Below are 16,517 nucleotides of genomic sequence, written 5' to 3'. Positions count from 1 at the left end.
TAGGCCTGTGCAGATGTCACATTCACGCAAAATGGGAGCTTGCCAACCTCATTTATCAGGCGTGACTAATCTCTGCGATGCACCCATTATGTGCAATTGTCGTATTACGTGAACTGGACACAGTGTGGATTTTCTGTTCGCGTATTGCCTCCATACATGTGAACCGGAGACAGCGCACTCCCCATATGCAGGGTTGACGGGCTCCAAGTTCACGTAAATGTTCACTTGCAATGGCCTAGATGAAATTAGAGTTACCACCTTGAGAGAGCAGGATATGGTCGGCTGTAAAGGTAACGACTAAATGAATAATCAGCTCTAATGGGAGATATTTAGGGACTAAGACTTGCAAAGAGAGGCCTACCCGCGCAGCTGAGAGGCACAGAGATGCTCAGAAATAACCTCAACAGTGAGAATCACGCTGTTTAAGTCCGCAGGCTGACATTTTCCCAAGCCGCTGTATCACGCAGAGAAAGGAACTGGAGCCTTCCTGTGAGAAGAACCTGAACAAGGGGCGCTTGCCTTTAACCTGTTTGCTAATTGGGGGACCCAGGCCTAGGCCACGGTGCCGTTCGGCACAAGCTGACATAATCCAACATGGTGACCTTCCGTGGGCTTCTCGTTCTCCGCTGAAGGAAAATGTCAGAGGCCGGAGTGACGGACATTTGCTTAAGGACTTCTTACAGCGGCCTCAGCTCATCCTCTGCTTTGAGGCTCTTTGCAAGCCTGATTGATGGCAAAGACCTTCAAGGGAAAGATGTTTAACATTTTAAAGAGCAGTTTTATAAACGGATTCAATTATACACGGGCCAGCGTGTGGATAAATGCAAAGCTGCCCGGCGTACAGGTCATGGTTTTAATCCTCAAACGGGTGATGGGAGGGCGCAGACTACTCTTCTTACGTTCAAAGATCCCTCAGCTCTGATCCAAACATGGAAGGTATCAAAGAGCTAGCAAGGGGTCTCCAGAGGTCATCCACTCTGCCTACCACTGCCCCATATCAGGAACATTCTGCTGCCTTAAAACCATACTCAAAATAGGATTAGGGTGTATTATGTGACTTCTCTATGCACAATAAATGTACATTGATGACAGGAAACCAACTGTGTGAACAGATTTATTTGAAAAGCACTGTGCGCTGAGGTCTCTATGTGGCATTATACCTGTGTGGCCATACATTCAGACATGCAGATCATCGAGGGATGTGCATATGACTATGAACCATCCACCAATCGCTTGAAGCTGAATGCGTGAATCTATTCCATTCAAATGTATTAAACTGGAAGTGGTGCAAAGCAATATTTATTTTAAAATGTACTTCCTGTCCTCGCAGAGTGGGATTCTATGTTCTGGGAGTAAAGCAGCATAGGCAGAATGGAATTTTCCTTCCTGGTGCAGCCTGCTGTGCTCCCAAAAATCCTGGTCCTGGGTGGAGGTCAACGGACTCACAGGAACAGTATAGAGAGTCTGCAGTGGGAGAGGGGAACGGGTGGAGATTTTGTGTGAGTGGAAGTTGCAACTTGTTTAAGTAGAACAAAGCACGGGATCCAACCTTAGGCATCCATCGGGGTCCCCAAAATGGCTGCCATAAAATGGCTGCCCCAGCTGATCTTCAGCCACACGGCGAAGATCCTTGTGCTGTGGTGGCAGCTGCTACCAAAGCAACATTTAAAAAAATCTACACACCTTATCAAATCTCTAGTGGATTATCAGAAGCCTTGCTAGGCAAAAGTCCCGCCTGGCCTCTTCCCCTTTCTATTAACACTTGGCAGGCACCAGAAAAGATGTTGGCATTAGAGAACCCGGGTATACATACCCCTGAGGCAGTTTCCAACAATCTGTTTCAATGATCAAACTGAAACCCAACAACACTATATCTAAATTCACAAAACAAACCATACAAGACCACCAGTCAAACCAGCAACAAAATCACCATATTTCATCATAAAACCAACAGCCCAACAACAATAAAAATAACCGGCAGATAAAAGATCAGAGCATGTGTGGTGGAGTGGTTAGAGTGTCAGACTAGGATCTGCGAGATCCGGGTTTGAATCTCTACTCAGCCAGGGAAGCTCACTGAAGGACCTTAGGCCCGTGACTCTCGTCCTAACCAGGGTGGTTGTCGTGAAGATAAAATGGAGGAGGGGGAAAGCAATGTTGTAAGATGCTTTGGGCCTCCATGGGAGAGAACAGCAGGGTGTAAGTATCTTCAACATGAATAATTAGGGCTTGGGCAAGGAGACAGAAGGGGAAAAAAGGGGGGAAATCAACAAAAAGCCTAGTGCTTTTGTCTGGCATTTAATGCTCCAGAAGCGTAGCACTAGACAAATCGATGCAATGAAGGTGTTCCACAATTGAGGTCCCACAGCAAAAACAGATACAGAGTTGGCTTTTACAGACTTTCCAATGGCAAAAGGAGAAACGACTCCCTTTTTGGGCACAGGACCTTCCCTAGTCTCGGACAACACCTGACTCATGACGATGTCCGTGTGTGTATTGCTTAGTGCTGAACAAATCGAGAGTTGACCTCAAAGTAGCTCAAACGTGTACCTAGGAAAGGAGATTCCAGTGTCCTGTGTAAGCTGACTTGCCAAGTTTCATGCTCTTTATTTTTTGAAAAGAATACCTAAATCCATCAGCCCTCATAATTGGGAATGCTGAAAAGAAAGAAAAAAGAAAAAAGGAAGGGGGGAACTAAGAAATAAAAAAGAAAGACAATATAAATTCTAATTTTTGCAAGGAAAGTTAGAAGTAGGGAAATCTATTTGAGAACCTCCCTCCCCTATAAATTGTCCCAATATGAAATCAATATTTTGAGGGGTGGGGAGAACTGAAGGAAGTACTCCCACCATTCCCTTCTGTAATCCCACCAAATAAGAGTTGTACAAACAGGGAATGATGCCATCTTCTCTGGGAGACAGAACTTTTAAGCAATGTGGAGCTCAAGAAGAAAGTCAAGACAAACGGGAGGGACATCTGTCCATTTTGCAAAGTTCTTTTCATCTCTGCATAATTCTTGGCCTCTGGTGAAACCTCAGCCTCCTCATTTCTCCTTCAGGGCCGAGATTCAAGTGCCCTGGCATTCTCCAAACATATCACCCACATGCTACCAGCCCAGAGCTGGGAGGAGAAGACAGAACTCTCCAGCCAAATCCCCGCAAGCTCCACTCGGCATCTTTCACAAACAGCTTGCGTACCCCATGGATCTTCTTCCAATCCGCTTAAAAAATTCCCCAGCCAATGAGTTCAGGGTTGCAATTCCAGCTACTCCCCTCCATTTCTTTTCTTTTTAATCTGCAAATTTATCTTCTTGAATTTTTCCAACTTATATTTAGTTCACAAAGAATGGGGCACTGAAGTTGAAGCTGGAGGAGGAACATCAAAGTTTAAATCTATCCTCAGCTATGAAGTCCTCTTTACCAAAGTCTCTGACTCTCCAGCAACTCCTAAAAAGTACATCAAGTCTAGCAAAAGGAGTATTGGACCTGAATGCCAGAAAAAAAGCTTTTTATTTTAGACTTCAATACGCTATCTCACCTGTCAAAGCTCCAGGCATTTGATACCAAAACACTCAACGAAGACATCTTTAAAATGCAAACGAAGGAGCTAGTCCCCTTGAAACTCATAGGCCAATACAAAAAATCCCATCTCTCTCTCTTTCATTTGCTCAGACACACATGCAAGCTTCATGTGTGAGAGCCCCATTTTCAGATTCTCTCTCATTTTAAAAAGCAAATACTATGCTTGTCGACGGCAGCTAAAGCTGAAAAACCCCTGAACAGACACCACAAACGAGCATTTTTGCCAAGCTGAATAAATAATCCTGTATTTTTGAGGCACTTAGTTATGACAGCAGTGCCAAATTACGATTGCTGGTTTTATAACTATGCAGATTCTGAAAGAGAAACTGCAACAGAAAGTTTTTTTTTTTTACATATCTGCTGATCTTTTTCCCCATCTCTGAACTTTCTCCCCTAATGGCTTGGTGTTAACACACTAATTAGATGTTTTCACTGTTGTTGGCTTGGTGTTTTTGCTCAGCCGACTGAGAATCCAGCCAGAGTTGGACCAAGTCAGGGATGGAGAGCAAAATGAAGGTGTTTTTTTTTCTAAACCCTCAAAAACATGCCAATTGACCATTAACATTTAAAATACAGAAAGTACTTTTCTTCCCCTGCACTGGAATGTAGTGTTTTTGTTTTTTTTTAGAATGCATCTTTGGTGCAGGCAGGAAGAAAATGGAGTGCAGCAGGAAAGGGAACCAGAAACATATTGGGTGGTGGGGAAGGTAAGGGATTGGTGAAGCAGCCCTTATGCTTGGTAACCTGTGTGGAGTGTGTGGAGGGGGGAGGTAGTTGTGAATTTCCTGCATTGTGCAGGGGGTTGGACTTGATGGCCCTGGTGGTCCCTTCCAACCCTATGGCTCTATGATTCTATGATTCATGATTCTATGATTCATGGCAGGTCCTGCCAGCTGGTTCTGCCATGGAGCTTTCAAGGGAGTCTTGGGAAGCCGCTCACTTAACCAACTACAGAATCCCAATTGTTAGTTGGTTCTTGTAGGTTATCCGGGCTGTGTGACCGTGGTCTTGGGACGAGTGGGGTATAAATACCAAGACCACGGTCACACAGCCCGGATAACCTACAAGAACCAATGAACTCTGACCGTGAAAGCCTTCGACCCAATTGTTAGCTTGGGTTGCTAGGATTCAAGTCAAGGTTTGGGACACTGCTGGTCATAACCAAGAGAGACTTTGTTCTTCTGGAAAGCCCACCTTTCCCCAAAGTCTGGGGAGTGTGTAGCAGTAAACAACATCAGGAAAAAAAACCCTGAATTTAGAGATCTTAATTTATCACCACCTGCACATGCGAGTACATAAAACTGGTAATAGATCATAACATGCTTTTAAAAAACCCAGTCCATTCTATTCTGCTCAATAACAAACAGTTTTACGAAGCCTCCAAAAACAAGAGGAGACAGCTCTTGGGGGTAGGTGGGGGGATTTCATGTCACAGATCTACCAGTGGCTAGTTAGTTTGCTCCCTGCTCCATGCCAGCTCAGGGGCCACGAGCAGCCATTTGCAGTTCACAGCAATCATTTGGCACTTTTAAAAGCTTAGCTGCCAACTCTACCCAAGATCCCTCAGTGATGAATCACCCTGGCCTTATTCATCAACCTTTAATTTTAAATCAAGCATCTCGGTGTCCTTGGACTAAGGAGCACGGTTGAATGCGGGGCTAATGCCTTCTACCACAATTTGCTCATACTCCTAAAATGCTTCCTCAAATTGCCTCCCTCTATCCATAGATGTGTGCCCTTTCTTCACAAAAGGACCAGAAGGGTTTACATACAAACCTGGTACTGGATTCCCCCATTCCTTTGAATATACCTTTATGTTCTAGAGCAGTTGTCTCCCACCTTTACAGACCCAGGGATCCATCAAGGATATTTATTTATAGTATTTATACACCCACCTTTCTCCCAAATACTAGGACTCAAGAGGGGGTGGTGACAACAATATAAAACCACTTGGATAACAAAAAACATTAAAACAGACATACAGATGCCTTCAGCCAAGAGGACGAGTGGGTATAAATACTTTCATAAATAAAATACCTCAAGACTTTATTGAAAACCAATCTAAAAACACCATGTGCCACACTTGAAGGACTTCTGCGCCAGTAGAAGTATATTCCTCTTTTGCCCTAGCTCAGGGATCAAACTTGTGTGACACGAAAAGGGGGGAGCAAGAGTTAATCACACCAACCCTTCTCAAGCCGATTTTGCAAATGTAACTTGGGGGACCTAGATACCATTTGGCACTTTTCCATCGATTGTAAGAAATACAAAGTGGCCCACAAGAAATGGATCTATAGGTATATTAAAAAATGGATCCCTGATACAAAGCATGAGCTTGTAGGCAAGTTGCTAGCAGATGTTGATCCAAATGTGTCCTTGGTGGTTGGAAAATTCTTGCCTATGGCATTAAATGGTATTACTTTTTAAATTTTAACTTGTATTCTCATATAGTTAAAATAAGAAATTTGAAATGAAATGTTACATATGATTTTAGTTATTTAGTTGTTAATTTGTATACTGTTTTTCCTTTTGCTTGTGACCTTTTGGTTTTTTCGTGCAGCAAATAAAATGGAATGGAATGGACAATAACACCACGGTCAAGGTCAGGACCATGGACAGCAGACAGTCAGAGACAGGAAACACAAGCCAAGCACCCAGAAGGGTCTCATGAAGAGGAACCAGTTAAGGGTCAGAGCCAGAGAGGAGTTCTTCCTAGCGACTGTGTGACCTTGCCTTGAAACACTGCTGCTCGTTTCAGGGCACATGCAAGGAGAGGCAGAGAGCCTGGCTAACTCTCTATGCTTGCATGCTTGCAGCCAGCATGGTGTAGCGGTTAAGAGTGGTGGACTCTAATCTGGAGATCCAAGTTTGATTCCCTTCTCCTTCACATGAGCGGCGGACTCTAATCTGGAGAACTGGGTTGGTTTCCCTCTCCTCCTCGTGAAGCCTGCTGGGTGACCTTGGGCCAGTCACTGTTCTCTCTGAACTCTCTCAGCCCCACGTACCTCACAAGGCGTCTGTTGTGGGGAAGGGAAGATGATCGTAAGCTACTTTGAGACTCATTAAAGGTAGAGAAAAGCGGGGCATAAAAACCAACAACAGCAGCTCCTCCTCTTCTTCTTCCCAAAGGCAGCAGAAAAATATGGGATTCTTGAACCAGCAGCTGGAGCATCAAGATCCACCTGAGGGTCCCAAGCCATGAGATGAAGACCACTGTTCTGGTAACTTCCTGCACATTGTGTCAAGTCGCAGCCGACTTATGGTGACCCCTTTTGGGGGTTTTCATGGCAAGAGACTAATGGAGGTGGTTTGCCAGTGCCTTCCTCTGCACAGCAACCCTGGTACTCCTTGGTGGTCTCCCATCCAAATACCAACCAGGGCTGACCCAGCTTACAAGACAGCAAATCTCAGGGTTGCTGCTGACATCATCCATCTGCTCACAACTAAACCTGATTTCATGATGAGTACATCTGTCTGATACAAAATTTAAGTCTCATTCACACACATTTCCCCCCCCCCCAAGTGTACATCTAAAAATATAATGCATAGATATAGAATTCTAGCGCATGTCCTAGGGTGTGCTCTCAGTTGACAAAGGGTGTAGACTGGGTTTTCTGGACCTCCCCATCCCCAGGCATGAGTTCAGGATACACTCTGGATTTGCATGGGAAGGGCTGATAATGGTAGGAAATCAGTTCTTCCAGAAAGCACATCCGTTGCCAATTATCTCATAGAAATTACCCGGTAAGCTTTGGCAGTCTGAAAACCACTGCCCTACAGTTAAACCTGAAGTTAAAATGAGGATTTTACTTATTCCTGCAACACGCACAAGAACCCTGTGTGGTAGGTCAGGACAGCAGATAGCAAACTATCCCAGATACCCCAGCAACCTGCACAGCTGAGTAAAGACTTGAACCCAGGCATGCTTTATCCAGCACGATAACACTAGACAGGTTTTCTGGAATTTCACCTGGGTGAGAATTCTACATTTTGTGGTCCAGATCCTAACACTAGGTAGTGCTTTCCACTACTTGAGGACCAGAATTTGCAAACCCAACTTACAGATTTCAGTTTTCACACCCAGTGTTTTTCCCCCCTCGTCATGTTTTGAAAGCTGGAGTGCGCACTAAAACTCCAATATCACTTTGTTCCAATCATCTTTTTTAGTCCCTAGATGCCTCCCTGGCAGATGCTCAGCAATGAACTTTATTCTGCTAGCTTCCAAATATGACAAGACTGGGGAGTTAAGATTCCTGTCCTGAATAGCAAACACCTTGGGATTAATCCTTTAAAATGGAGCTCGAGCCCAATCTTTATTCAATGAGCTACTTTCCATGCAAATGAAGTCCTGAAGATCCCAAGCTTTTTCTGTAATTAGTGTCAAGTTAATTAAAAAATAAAGCCTTTAACAGGTGTTTATTTCATGTGTCTGAGATGAAGCTGACGCCCTCCCATCATTATCTCCCGTCTCCCGTATGATTCTGGATGTGGGGAAAAAACCAGAAGAGGAACTGCAGTGGTTACCTATCCCATGCAAAGGCTCTGATCTGGAGAACCAGGTTTGATTCCCCCACTCCTCCACATGAGCGGTGGAGGCTAATCTGGTGAACTGGATTTGTTTCCCCATTCCTACACATGAAGCCAATTGGGTAACCTTGGGCTAGTCACACACTCTCAGCCTCACCTACCTCAACAGGTGTCTGTTGTGGGGAGGGGGAAGGAAGGTGATTGTAAGCTGGTTTGATTCTTCCTTAAGTGGTAGAGAAAGTCAGCGTATAAAAACCAACTCTTCTTCTTCTTTTCCTCCTTCTGAGAGCTTTATACAGCTACAGCAATTTCCATAGTGGGGGAAAGGCATATAAAAACCAACTCTTCTTCTTCCTCCTCTTCTCCTCTCCTCCTCTTCAAAGGGGAGAGCGTGCTATGGGTGATCTTCTTGACATGTGGTTGCCGTTTTATGACAACAGGGCAAATGCGCATATTTCCCAGTTTCAATATGCACCAATTGGCAACCCAGATTTTTTAGGGTTACGCATCCACACGTAGCAAAGTTGGAAAATACACACACTGCCTACTCACACAAAATTCCGACTACCCTCACACAGAACAGGATCACTGAAGTTGTAACAAGGCTGTATTTATTTATGACACATTTATTTATGACAACTAGGAAATAAAGAACCAAAACATATGATGGGGAAAGCTTGAAGAAAATGGAAAAACAAAGCACAGGTTCAGACATAAAGCAAAAACATGGTTTGTTCTAACCATGGCTAGTTTATGAAACCAGGATCTCTCTCTCTCTCTTTTGCCTTGACCAATGGTGGTTTCATCGCCCTTGCTCCTGCTAAGCATCTCTGTAGTAGGAAATGTGTGAAGATGGGCTGAGGAACATGCCAGGATGACCATGTTTGTCCATCATGCAAAACTAACTGTTGTCAACAAAAACAACTTCAAACCACATTTTCTATCTTGGTTTGAAACATTGTAACTCAACACACCATACAACCACACTGACTATAGTTAGTTTAACATAAAACCACATTTTTATGAGACATTCTGAACTGAGCCAAAAGGTTTGCGGTGTCTTCTCCCCACCCTACCCATTCAGCAGGCCAGCTGTAAGGAGAAATCCTCTTCTCTTTCCATATTCAACTTAGATTTCCCATTCCTTTTCAGGGAGCTCAAAGCAACATTGGAGGGGAAAGCTACACATGGGAAGATGCTTCTCTGCTGAACAATGGCAAAACAGCAGGGTGGGCGGCCTTTTAAACTGGAGAAGCAGCAAGCGGGAGGGGAGTGTTAATCTGCTCTCCCAGTCCATTATTTCCCCACGGGTTATGGGGAGAAGGGATTGCAGGGGGTGATAGCGATTCCTCAGAGGAACAGGCTTCCTCAGGAGGTTGTGGGCTCTCCTTTGGCAGTTTTCAAGCAGAGGCTAGATTGCCATCTAACAGCAATGCTGATTCTGTGGACTTAGGCAGATCATGAGTGGGAGGGCAGGAAGGGTTGTGTCAGTGCTTGGCTCTTGTGGCCCTTTCTTACATGCCCAGGGAAATGCCGATCACCACTTTGGGGTAAGGAAGGAATTTTCCTCCAGGCCAAATTGGCCAGGGATCCTGGAGGTTTTTTGTCATCTTCTGGGCATGGAGCAGTGGTTACTAGGGGTGTGTGTGTGGGGGTAGTTGTGAATTTCCTGCATTGTGCAGCGGGTTGGACTAGATGACCCTGGAGATCCCTCCCAACTCTATGATTTTATGAAAGCTTCTACACTTTCATTCATTTTGTGCTGTTCACTGGAGACTCCAAATCACAGATTCTGGCCTCTACTGCATGTGCCGTTCTGGCCTTATTCTCACAACAGCCTTGTGAGGTAGGTGAGTCTATGGGAATGGGCTCAATAAGCTTCATGGCTAAACAGGGGTGTAGGGATCCCACTGCCAATGGAGCTTCTTTCATGTCTCCTCCTCCATCTTCCTTCTCTCCGCAAAAGAGGCTTCGCTTAGAGTTTTCGAAATTGCCTTGATAAAACTGACCTTGATAAATTGGCACTCTGGGCTGCAAGCGGTAAAATGAAATTCAGCAAAGACAAACGTAAAAGTATTACAAGCTGGAAAGACAGCCCAAATATATAAATACAATCTGAGGAGCAGGGGAGGAAATTGGCCAGGCGCCGGCACAAGTGCGAAGGAGTCAAAGGCTCAGAATGGTTCACGAGATTGGCGCGAGTCACCAACGCAATAACGCTGTGAAAAATGGTTCGGAGGACAGGGTGGGACTTCGCAAAGGATATTGGCTTGGCAAGCCAACAGTAATCATAGGCTCCAGATAGAAGAATCATAATAATAATCAGTAGCTTATGAGCCCCCAGCAAGAGTCCTTCATAAACCAAAAATGCAATTGGGGTCTTAGCTTCCTGTAGGAAAACAGGATAAAAACTAGCACAGAAAAAGTTGCAAAGCAGCTCGCTTAAGAAAGACAGGGGTCCTTCTACAATACATACAGGATCTACAGAACTCATTGCCACAAGATTTTTTAAATGATCAGATAAATGTATCAATTTACTGAATGGCAGCCCATCTGTCCTCTGAAAACAACTGTTCTCGGATTTGAATTCACAGTACATTTATCCTGAGTATTTCTCCAAGTTGGGTCACAAACAGGTTCTGAGTTCTCCATGCTTTGCAGGCACTTGGGGGCCCAACTCAGATTTGGACCACAGCATCTGAGGAGAGCGGGCTTAGACCTCCCCTTCCCCACATGCCATTTCCCCAGCCTGAAAAGGCCCCAAAGGCTGCTATTTGCTCTGCTGGGGAAACCTTACATGCTCATATCAGTACACGAGAAGCCCCTAATGGGGCAAACCCAGCGAGTCAATTCTTATGCCCAAATCATCTTAGGCATGTGCAAACCTGAAGCCCAGCTTCAGATCTCCTCTGGAGACACTGCAGAGACACCACAGATTGCAGATGGCCAACTGAGCATCATGACAAGTCATAAAAGGACACTGTCCTTCAGTGTTACTCCTCTGAAGATGCCTGCCACAGCTGCTGGCGAAATGTCAGGAAAGAAACTACCAAGACCACGGTTACACAGCCTGGATAACCCACAAGAACCATAAATATTTTACTGCAAAAGTGCTTAAAAGAGAAATTAGCGGCTCGCCTTATCACAAAATAAGGCGGTCTGGTGAGCTCAGATACTTTCAAATTGGCTGGTTGGCTGGCTATAACACACTGATACTCTCAGCGAGTGCTCTGTGATATTATGCGTCATCTACGGTTTTAATAGTTAGATGATTGTGGTATTATGTTTTATTATTTTAATTGTTTTATTGATATATTTGTTTTTATGGTTGTTACCTGTCCGGAGCCAGGTCTTGGCCAGGGAGGGAGGGCTATAAATTGAAATAACAAACAAACAAACAAACAAACTGGTGGCCCGGATCTGGCCCGCAAAGCCATTTCATTTGGACTTCAGCAGCCTAGCAAATCTTCATACCAACATTTTACTCAGAAATTTCAATAGTGAGAAATAAATAAAAGGAAATTGTTTTCAGAAATTGCAAGAGGTAAGCAACATGCCCCACCTGAATGTTACCTATTACAAAGAGAGTGGCCTCCTTTTTCATTACAGCATTTTAACTAAGGAAAAGTTTTAATAGGCCTGATATAGGTAATTCAATGGTTGGACATGGTCTGCATTTCCCTGCTGGGAAATGATTTTAATGGGGGGGGGAGTCTTTGTTGTTTTATTTCGATGTGTAGTAGTAGATGTTATTGTGATTTAGGATCATACATGCTGTGGGTTGAATTTTTTTAGGGTGTAGCTGGATTGTTAAGGTCTGTGACCACAACATGAATAAATTTGATTGATTGACTGAACGTTCTCTTTCTCATGTTAGGTCATCTACATAATGCCTAAGCCCAGCTTGACCGCATGTGCTCCAGAACTGTGAAACCTTTATCGGTAGGTGGTAGCTACTTGCCGCCTGAGTCTTTTTTTCTTATGCAGCAAAATACACTTCTGTACTCCCCGGATCGCGGTGCGGTGTTCCACCAGCCCATAAGCCCATCCAGGAAGGCCGGGAACAAGAATATAACTTTTTAACGTCTGGAATGAGAATGCAACCTTTTAGCGTTTAAATATTAGTGAGGCTATAAACTTTTAGAGGCTATTTGTTGCCTTTTATAGCCAGAATAATTTTTATTACGAATCTGGGCCTGAGTGAACCAATCTTGGATTTATTAAAGGTGTATTTTAAACAGCAGCACGACAATGCAACTTCAGCCGAAAGATCCAATAACCGTTATATCTCTCCTTGTGCAACATCTGTTTCGGTGTCAGAGGCTGTTATTAAAGAGGAATAACGACGTTTCCGCTAAATCCAGGCTCACAGATACATTCTGCTTAAATCAAGGGGTCTTAAGTATGTGCAACGGTATATTCAATTACAACTGGGATTGCCATTTCCAATATGCAAAAAGCACTGCAGTCCCTGGCCCATAAAACAATAGAATTGGCAAGGGATTGAGGGCCTTGCTACACATTATTTATTTCATTTATACCCTGCCTTTGTCCCCAGTGGGGACCCAAAAGCAGCTTACACAATTTCCCCTTGTCATGTTAACCTTACCAGCCAGCGTGGTGTAGTGGTTAAGAACAGTGGTTTGGAGCGGTGGACTCTGATCTGGAGAACCGGGTTTGATTCCCCACTCCTCCACATGAGCAGCGGAGGCTAATCTGGTGAACTGGGTCAGTTTTCCCACTCCCCCAGCAATGTTTTCCTGGACTGAAATTACAACTGCAGGGCGCTATTTACCGTACTGGGGAAACAACATGTCTAAGGGTTGCATGTAAATTTCCCCAGTGGCCAACTAGTGCCCTTGTAGGGCCATTTCAGACCAGGAAAATGGCAAGTGGAAAAGATTTTGCATGATGGCTCTAATACAAATTGGCCCCTATAAACCTGAGAATCAAATTCCAACCATATACCCTCCAGCCTAGGTCTGATTCCCTAGGATCTGGAAAAGTCACGAGGAACACTTAACTGTAGTTAAACATCCTAAAAGGAGATTCTACAACCTCGCCTGGTCCATTGGTGAACCATTTATAAAAAGTTATGATCTTGGGTTCCTTCTGCTTCCCCGCTTCATCTTGTTCACCAGCTCCCTTGGGCATCTCTTGGGAGCCAGCGTGGTGTAGTGGTTAAGAGTGGTGGTTTAGAGTGGTGGAGTCTGATCTGGAGAACCGGGTTTGATTCCCCACTCCTCCACATGAGCGGCGGAGGCTCATCTCCCATGGTGAACTGGATTTGTTTCCCCACTCCTACACACGAAGCCATGCTGGGTGACCTTGGGCAAGTCACATTCTCTCAGGGTGTCTGTTGTGGGGAGAGGAAGGGAAGGTGATTGTAATCCGGTTTGTCTCCCTTAAGTGGTAGAGAAAGTTGGTATATAAAAACCAACTCCTCCTCCTCCTCCTCCTCCTCCTTATAAAGTACTCCTCCTCCTCCTCCTCCTTATAAAGTACTCCTGAAGTACCCAATGTCATCTCTTGCTTAGGTGAGGTTCATATTTCTACGTCAGCGAAACCACATTTTTTTACTCTCCAAACAAATCCTTTCAGAACTGCCTTGATGCTTCATCATTCTATGACTGGCCCTTGCCTCAACCATCAGAATGCTCATGAACAGTCTGCGACATCACAGCAGCCCAACCAATAGCAAAGAAGGGACTTGCAAGCATACATGGGCGGGGGGGGGGGGGAGAAGCCATTAATTTAAATTTGGGGGCAATCCCTCCCACATTCACAGCCTCACAGAGGCCACAGTCGTGAGGCCACAGTCAAGAGGCAGAGAATATAATGTCTTGCTTTCGTTAGCTTTAAAAATTCAGGTGTCACCCCCCCTTCTCACTTTCTCCTTGGGCTGTCTTATTAATATTTAAGAGCTGGTGCAAACGGTTCCTGCTGAACAGGCTTTTTCTGCAGCTAAGCTTTGCTTAGGATTTTTACAGCTCAAATACGTCTTGCCAAACAGACACACTTGCCAATTGACGGTGGTGCTAATAGCAGTGACTCTGCGGAAGGGGACCCCCTCCCGAGTCGCTGTTTTGGAGAGCCATTGTGGCCCCTCCTTTGCCTCACAGATGCACTGACAGGACAGCGGCAGATACCGATGATTCGACAGCCACCCAGGGGAGGGTCAGAGAAACCTCTGGAATGGGGGAGGGAGGAGCAGAGGGGCTTGGCTCACTCGCAGAGACTGCAATCCTGTTCTCTGGATGTTCAAATTGAAAAACAAGAGTCTAGACTTTGTATAGATTCTGAAGTGTAAGGATGTGTCACTGGCAACCAAGATCAAGTTAATTCATGCCACCGTATTCCCTATTACTATGTATGGGTGTGAAAGCTGGACATTGAAGAAAGCTGATAGGAAGAAAGTAGATTCCTTTGAAATGTGGTGTTGGAGGAGAGTGTTACGGATACTGCAGACTGCCCAAAAAACAAATCAGTGGGTTATAGATCAAATCAAGCCTGGACAGACCCTAGAAGCTAAAATGACTAAACTGAGGCTATCGTATTTTGGCCACATTATGAGAAGACAAGAGTCACTGGAAAAGACCATCATGCTAGGAAAAGTTGAGAGCAGCAGGAAAAGAGGAAGACCCAACAAGAGATGGATTGACTCTGTAAAGCAGGGGTTGGGAACGTCAGGCCCGGGAGCCGTTTAAGGCCCACGAAATCATTTGGTCTGGCTCTTTGTGGGTCCTGGTAGATCTCTAGCTCAGAAGGATCTAAGACTGGCCCCCTCCCGCAGACAGGAATAGCCTCTATTCAAGGTGGACATGAGTTTGTTTTGCCGAAAAAAGGAACCTTTTTTCCCCCTTGCAGAAGAGTTGTCAGCTATGGAGCTGCTAGGACTGCCCAAGAAACTGTATTAACCCTTTCCCACCCGGGCTGTGGAGAAACATATTCCCCCTGTACTACGAGAGGACCGGGAGTGGAAGTGGTGACAATGGAGGGGTTAAAGAGTGTGTGTGTGTGTGTGGGGGGGGAATTCTTAGCCAGTGTGTCCTCATTTCATCCCTGCAGGCGGAGGTAGCAGGAGCCAGCTGCAGAATCCGGCCCTGACCATGCAGAGCAGGAGCAACTCTGGGAGGGGAACTATCAGATGGCAGACACCCTGATTGGTGCTTGTGTATCCAATCAGAAAGTCTTGTATGGTCACTGAAATACAGCTCGGATCAAACCATCAAATTGGGGCTATAATTTTTGTAAAAAAATTTAAAAACCCTGCAGAACCTGTTTGATTAGAACCTATAACAAGACTGGAAAAATAAGCCTGAACTTGACATAGGCCCCATGCCAGTCTTGTATCACCCTCAGACTTGAAAAAAGGGTTACCTTCTGCCTCCAGCTTCTTATAATGTCCATTACAAACAATATCTCCTTTTCCCATCGCAGGTTACACAGTGTTGGCAGTGATTTGCAGTAAACAAACACGACCGATTATCATCAAGCTGGGAGGGAGCTAGACACCATCACGTCAACCTCTTCCTCTGCAAGGGCCAGACAGCTCACACATATCAGCTCCACTTTGCATTTCAGGAAGCGGACATGTTGTTAGTCTTTAAAGTGCCACCAGACTCCTACATAAGAACATAAGAAAAGCGCTGCTGGATCAGACCAAGGCCCATCAAGCCCAGCAGTCTGTCCACACAGTGGCCAACCAGGTGCCTCTAGGAAGCCCACAAACAAGACGACTGCAGCATTATTATCCTGCCTGTGTTCCATAATATACTAGGCATGCTCCTCTGATCATGGAGAGAATAGGTATGCATCATGACTAGTATCCATTTTTATTAAAAGATAAAGGTAAAGGTCCCCTGTGCAAGCACCGGGTCATTCCTGACCCATGGGGTGACGTCACATCCCAACGTTTCCAAGGCAGACTTTGTTTGCGGGGTGGTTTGCCAGTGCCTCCCCCAGTCATCTTTCTCTTTACCCCCAGCAAACATTTTTATTAGTAGCCATTAATATCCTTCTCCTCCATGAACAGGACCACTCCCCTCTTAAAGCCTTCCAAGTGGGCAGCTCCCCCTCCCCCCGCACCTCCCCAAGTTGCCCTGGGGCATGGTCAGCTAGTACGTTTTCTTGAACAATCCACATTGAAAGGAATAGGAGTTGTGTCAGAGTGTTCTTCCTCTTTAAAGGAAAAAAAAGCACATTTGGACACTGGCACATTTTAGTTTGTGTGCATGGTTTTTGGGTGTGGGGTAGAGTTCCTCAATCTCATTATTTTTGTGCTGCTTGGAAGGCCTTCGAACCAGAGAATTCACGAATCCCCATGGTGATGATGTTTATAAACAAATCTGGAAGTTTACAAATCTGGAAGTTTTAATGTTTACATAATGATCTGCAAATGTAATCTGT

At 45.0% G+C, this 16,517-nt stretch overlaps 1 protein-coding gene across 1 annotated transcript in view; it reads right to left on the bottom strand.

Annotated features, from left to right (window-relative positions):
* The window catches only part of ASIC2 (acid sensing ion channel subunit 2), a 543,783-nt gene that overhangs the window by 78,600 nt on the left and 448,666 nt on the right, over positions 1-16,517 (bottom strand). The window lies entirely within an intron of this gene.

The sequence above is a fragment of the Euleptes europaea genome, chromosome 18 (assembly GCF_029931775.1).
Source record: "Euleptes europaea isolate rEulEur1 chromosome 18, rEulEur1.hap1, whole genome shotgun sequence".
In the NCBI taxonomy this organism is placed as follows: Eukaryota; Metazoa; Chordata; class Lepidosauria; order Squamata; family Sphaerodactylidae; genus Euleptes; species Euleptes europaea.
The sequence above is the reverse complement of the archived record's forward strand: the minus strand, read 5'-3'. Positions and strand labels throughout refer to the sequence as shown.